The 6,707-nt window shown below is 36.5% G+C and overlaps 1 pseudogene; it reads right to left on the bottom strand.

Moving 5' to 3' along the window:
• Positions 1–634: 634 nt before the first annotated feature.
• LOC102821735 lies at positions 635–1,115 on the bottom strand (annotated as a pseudogene).
• Between the last annotated feature and the right edge of the window lie 5,592 nt (positions 1,116–6,707).

Below are 6,707 nucleotides of genomic sequence, written 5' to 3' on the forward strand. Positions count from 1 at the left end.
TGGTAGTTTTCAAACCGCTGACCTTAAGGTTCACAGCCCGATTTGTAACCACTACGCTACCAGAGCTCCTTTTGGACTTCTTCATAGGCATATGGATATTATCCTATCAAACAGCATTATAATTCAAGGTGGATCTTAAAATGCTCTTTTTCATGATGAATTTATCTTCATTCTTCAATTTTTAATTCCCATAACAGTAAACCAGGTGATTGTCAAATTCAAAATGGTGATTACCAGTTCATTTCAGTTCACTAATGCCTAGGATTTTGATGTTTATGCATTACCCATAAAACCACACCTGGAATATATATTATCCATATATATATATATATATATATATATATATACTGATAAGGAAGTCTGGTGGTGTACCAGTTAAGTACACATAGCATCTGCATGGAGAAAGATCTGGTGGTGTGCTCCAGTAAAGGTTATTTTTGTTGTTAGATGCCGTGATGTTATTTTCACCTCATAGTGACCTTATGTATAACAGTAAGAAATATTGTCTGGTCCTGCACCATTCTCATAATTGCTCTGTTTGAGCCCATTGCAGAAGCTGTGTGTCAATTAACTTTCCGGATAAATCTTCCTCTTTTTCACTTATCTGGTACTTTATCAAGCATCATGTTTTTGTCTAAGGATTGTTCCCTCCTGATAATACATTTAAATTATGTGATACTAAGTTTTTCCATGCTCCTTTTTTGTGTGTGAAGAACACGGTCTTTATTGTTCTGTGGTGAGGGGTGTTCAGGTACTTGAAGGGGCGGCTCCGCTTCCTCCTCACCAGCACCGGCTTCTGGCTGAGCAAGATGGCACTGGCTCTGTGGATAGCCGCCTTGCGCACATCAGGCCGATACTTTTTCTTGCGGATCATGTGCCTGGATGCTGCTGAGCTTGGCGTTGGCGTTCTTGTTAATGGTGGTAGGGTTTCTGCTGCCCCTTTGCCATCGGCAGCTGGCTCCACACCCACAGTCTTGCGGTGTATCAGCCCGTTGTAGCGGAAGGTGTTAGGAGCCTTTAAGTTACTGGGCTCAGGGCTGTATGTCTGCTTTTTCCTCTTGATGAGGAAACTGCAGCAGTTCCTGAAGACCATCCATTTGCAGATGCACGGACATTGCGGCAGCTCCTGTCCCTGCGGCTGCCGGAGACAGAAAGAATCCATGCTCTCTTTTAAAGAACATTCCACTGTACTTCTCCAGGATCAAATTGTTCATCCTTCTGGCAATCAGTATTCTTCACCAACACCATAATTCAAAGTTATCAATTCTTTGGTTTGCCTTATTCTCTCTCTATCTCTCTCTCTCTCTTTTTTTTTTTTTTTTTGCATGCACATGAAGCAATTGAAAATGTCGTGGTTTGGGTTACACACTTGGGCCTCTTGACTCTTTGACACTTTTGCAGCAGATTTTCCCTGTGCAATATATCTGTTCTTTGCTGCTTCTGTTAGGGTGGATTATTGTTGGTGTGCTATCGAGTCGGTTATGACCCATAGTTATCCTGAATAGGAGTAGCTGGTGAGCTTCAACCACCAACCTTGCAGTTGAAACCGGCTTTTCAGTCCAATGCATTAAACTGCAGCATCACACCAGACTCCAATGTGGATTATAGGTACAAGTAAAATGAATTCCTTGACAATTTCAGTCTTTTCTCAGTGTATCATGTTGTTACTTATTGGTTCAGTTGTGAGGATTTTTATTTTCTTTATGTTGAGGTGTAATCCATACTGGAGACTCTAGTGCTTGATCTTTATCAGTAAGTGCTTCAATTTTACCTTTTAACAAGCAAGGTTGTGCCAGCTGTATACCATAGATTGTTAGTGAGCCTTCCTCCTATTTTGCAGCGCTGCATTCTTCTTTAGAATAATCCATTCTCTTGGATTATCTGCTTGGCATGCCAATTGGATAAGTGTGGTGAAAAGACACAGCCACAACACACGCCTTTCTTGATGTTACAGCCATCAATATTCCCTTGTTCTGTTGGAATGATGCCTCTTGGTCTATGTACAGGTTCTGCATGTGCACATTTAAGTGTTCTAGAATATCCATTCTTCTCAATGTTACACATAATTTGCCATTATTCACACAGTCAAATGACTACATATTTAATGAAATCCTAATGATATTCTCTATTTTCAGCATAAATCCCTCGTTCCACATTCACTTATGAAACTTGAATTTCTGGTGTTCTCTGTCAATATGCTACTTCAACTATTTTTAAATTATCTTCAGTAAAATTTTACTTGAGTGTGATATTAATGATAATGTTTGGTAATTTTTAAAAAATTCTATTGAATTGCCTTTTCTTGGAATGGGCCAAATATTCCTCTCTTGCCACCGATTGGGCAGGCAGCTTTTTTCCAAATTTCTGCATATAGATGAATGAATCATTCTAGCCTTGTGTACAGTTTTTGAGACATTTCACTTGTTTTTCTCTTTACTTCAGAAACCTTGGTTTCCTCAAATGTTCTCAATGCAATTTGGATATCTTCTTTCAATTCCATCTGTTCTTGATGACATGCTATCTCCTGAAATAGTTGAAAATCTATCAATTTTTCATGGTACACTGATACTGTATATTCTTTCTATCTTCTTTTAATGTGTCTTGTTTTGTATCATTAAATATTTTGCCCATGAAATCTTTCAATACTGAAACTGAAGGTTTGAATGTTGTCTTCCATTTTGTCAGCTTGAGAAATGCTGAGTGTGTTTTTTCCTCTTAGTTTTCTAACTCCAGATCTTTGTACATTTCATCAAAATGGCTTTAGTTTGTCTTTTTGAGCCACGCTTTCTAAACTTCTGTTTAGCTCTTTTATTTCATTTCTTCCATTCATTTTAACTACTCTATGTCCAAGAGCAATTTTCTTAGTCTTTCCTAACATTCACTTTGGTCTTTTCTTTTTTTTTCTGTCTTTTTAATGACCTTTTCTTTATGTATGTATGATATTTTTGATGTATTGCACAACTTGTGTGGTCAAAGACCTTTATTGTTCAATGTATCAACTCTATTCTTGAGATGATTGCTTAATTCAGGTGTGATATACTCAGAACCATGCTTTTGTTCTCCTGAACTTACTTCAATTTTCTTCAGTTTCAACTTGCATGTGAGAAATTTGTGTTCTGTGTCACTGTCAGCTTTGGGGCTTGTTATGACATGATATTGAGCTTCTCCATCTTTTCTTTCCACAGATGTAGGTTATTTGAGTCATGTGTCTGCATCTGGTCAGATGCACATGTACAGTTGAAATTAATATTGTTGGGAAATGTACAGATCGTTGTTGTTATTAAGTGCCATCAATTCAGTTCCGATGCATAGTGACTCTGTATAGAGTTTCTGAGGAGCAGCTGGTGACTTTGAAGCACTGACCTTGTGTTCAGTGCATTATCCAGCAGCACCACACTAGCATATACATTAACTGTGTGTTAAGTAAAATTACTGTTTTCAAGATTTTGAAAACACATTTTAGGCATTAGTGTCTAATTTCAGAGGACATATTAGTCCATCTCCTTGAAGTAAAAGGAAGCCTAACTTGTGATGGTTTCTAAAACAAATTCCTCAAGATCTTAGCAAGGAAGTCAGTATGCTAAGAAACACTACTGTCCTCCTTCTTTTCAAGTAAGAGTTGCCTGGAACATTTCTATTTTGGATAAGTTGATATTTTTTATATTTCAGATGAAGTTTATAGAATCTTCATTGATTATAAATTCTTTCAAAATTTTAGTTTTCTTAGAGTCTTTCCAAAATAGAGTGCAGAATCTGTTGTTCAATAAGTTTAATAAATCCTAGCACCATTCTAGATAGACATTAAAATCACAGATGTAATCGGTTCCTATAAAGTAATTGAAATTTAAAAGCAGTGCTTTTCTTTTGTTTTAAGTGTCATTGAGTTGATTCTGATTCATAGCAACCCTATATAGGATTTCCAAAGAGTGGCTGCTATATTTGAACCACTGCCCTTATAGTTAACAAGTCCAGTGTTCATCCTACAGTGCCACACTAAAAAGATCTAATTCCCAGGAAATTATATTAAAGACATTGATTACATAGAGAATAGGATAGATGATAAATCAGTGATTTTCAGTTATATGGAAAAGTGATGGGAAAAATATGTGGATGCATAGATAAAAGAGTGAGTGGTTCTTCTAGATAGTCACCTAGATATTGCTCATTGGGAATGTTTGATTTAAAATATTCTGGATTATTTTTTAGTCATAAATATTAGGTTATATCATAGCAGTGAATATTTTATCCCTGCCTCATGCCAAATATATATATAGATTTGGGGAGGACAAGGTTTAAAAGTGTCAGTGCCTATCAAATTGAATGATACAGATATAGGCAGTATTATTTCTACTGAAAAGTCACTTTTTTAATGAAAATAATAAAAGCTTTCACCCTGATTCCTATCAGCTCTCTTGTCAATCACAGACCTTAATTTGAATATTTGCTTCCAATAGTTTTCAATTTTCACTGCCTGTCTACTCTCGTAGCAGTCTGTACTCGCCACACTGCCACCGTCACTGCAGTGACAATTCACACACTCTACTTTGTTCAGGTATTTTACCAGTACTTTGTGGTTACTCATGGTACCATCTTTCTAGTTATTACCACTTACCCATAATTTCTCCCTTTTGTATTTTCTTCCATTTATTTTATCAGGATAGTAATATGATTGTACACTAAGAAAAGAAGATGCTATGAAAAGATCATTTGCATGAGTTTTCCCACAAGAAGAAAAGTTTGGAATCTCTCTGTATTTGAATAGTTTTAATTTTCTTGTCATCGTTGTTAATCCAGTATCTTCAGAAATTAATTCATGTGTAGTTTTCAACTCCCTTCTTAACCTTCACCTTGTTCTTTAGTTCTTACACACTATGAAGAAATCAGCTGAGCTTCCACATAGGGTAAATATCATAACATGCTGGCTAAATGACCATATATAATAAAAGCTGATGATATTGTATTATTTCAAATATGTTTTTTGCTTATTTAATTTGATGAAATAAAGATAATTTTAGATTTCTCATCAATTATTTTATGTTGTGGCACTGTGGGTTAATGCACCAGACTGCAAAGCTGTTTGAACTGTAAAGTCGATGGTTCAAGCTCACCATCTGCTCCTCAGAAACCCTATACAGAGTCGCTATGGGTTGGAATCGACTCGATGGCACTTAACAACAACAACATTTTCCCTAGAAATAAGATTAAGTAGTTGAATCATTGGTAAAGAAACCTCCATCTATCTGAACAGGTCTCAAGTGTATACATGTCAATTGAAGTACTCATCTCTGCTAGTAATATAAAAGTACTAGAAGAAGTGGATCAGTGGGCATCAGTTCATATTTTTGATAGTCAAGGATGAGTCTGAGAATGGCAGAAAGAAACAAATATGGTAGGACATATCTTGTTTGCTCAGAGATGGTGAAAAAAATAACAAAATTTAAGAATCTCTTATAGTAGCCCACATCAATTTGCAACATGACTGTTAAAGGCAGAAGAGATGATATGTGAATTATGAGGCTAAGTCTTTAGGGAAATCGCATATTTCTTTTTCCTTCTTGTAATTCTGCTCAGTTGCCACAAGTAGGACCTCTTCTAGCATGGTGCATGATGGGATAAAATGTGGATCAAAAGTAAGTCACTAATGCAGGTTGCTTGAACCACTTAAGTTTCTTTCAGTCCAAGTGACAGATGCTGAGATCAGAAAAACTAACTATCTAACTAAACTCTGTGTAAATTTCTGCCCTATAGTGTCATGGGAGTCCTGGTGTGGTGGTGTTGGCTAATGTCCTGGACTGCAAAGTTGGTTTGAACCAAAAGGTTAGCGGTTCAAGCTCACCAGCTGCTCCTCAGAAACCCTATACAGGGTCGCTGTAAGTTGGAACTGACTAGATGGCACTGAGCAGCATAGGATCATGAGCTAAACGAATGCTTGTGGAGTTGAGCTACTAAGCTATAAGATGACTTGTTATTCAATGAAAGCTCACTGGTACACTAATAATGTTCAAAATTTTCAAAAAGTGTTCTGTAGTCTGTGCTAGTCAGACTGATTTCAAGAAGGATGCCTGGTCCATCTTATAATGGCACTAGTGATGAGACAGTATACAATACAGAGACATAATCAGCTTTCTTTACTGCCTACTGTATCATTTCATAGGCATCGATTCCTTTTTGCTTGGTGTTATTCTGAGCACACAATTTAAGCAACATATTTGGATCTGTTACATAATATTCCTGATCCTCTAAGCAATTTGGATTTCTCAGTTTCCATTTCACTCAGGGACTCTAACATGATTAATATATTCTGCTTTCTACTGGCTGTAACACTGTTATATCTCAAATCTAGCAATATTTTTAGGTCATGTCACGAAAGAGGACAAACATTTTAGCTTATAAGGACTAAAAGAAACCAGTAATTACATCATACAAATCAAAGGAATGTGAGGTTACCTTGAAAACATAGATAGATGATTTCTAGCAGAAAAGTTAGAGAAAAATATTCAAGACAGAGGGAGTTCTTTAAGTCAGAAGGATAATTATGCTAAAGTCCATTCTTGTAGCCCTTACATCAGCTAATGGATTCCATTGAAATAGAGCATACCCACAATTATGAGCTGGCAACATTTTGTTCTCTTATCAATGGGGTTACCATGAGTCAAAGCTGAGTGTACAGCAACAAACAGCAGCAAAAGCAAGGAGACAAGGGTGAA

The sequence above is a fragment of the Chrysochloris asiatica genome, unplaced genomic scaffold, assembly GCF_000296735.1.
Source record: "Chrysochloris asiatica unplaced genomic scaffold, ChrAsi1.0 scaffold00012, whole genome shotgun sequence".
Taxonomy (NCBI): Eukaryota; Metazoa; Chordata; class Mammalia; order Afrosoricida; family Chrysochloridae; genus Chrysochloris; species Chrysochloris asiatica.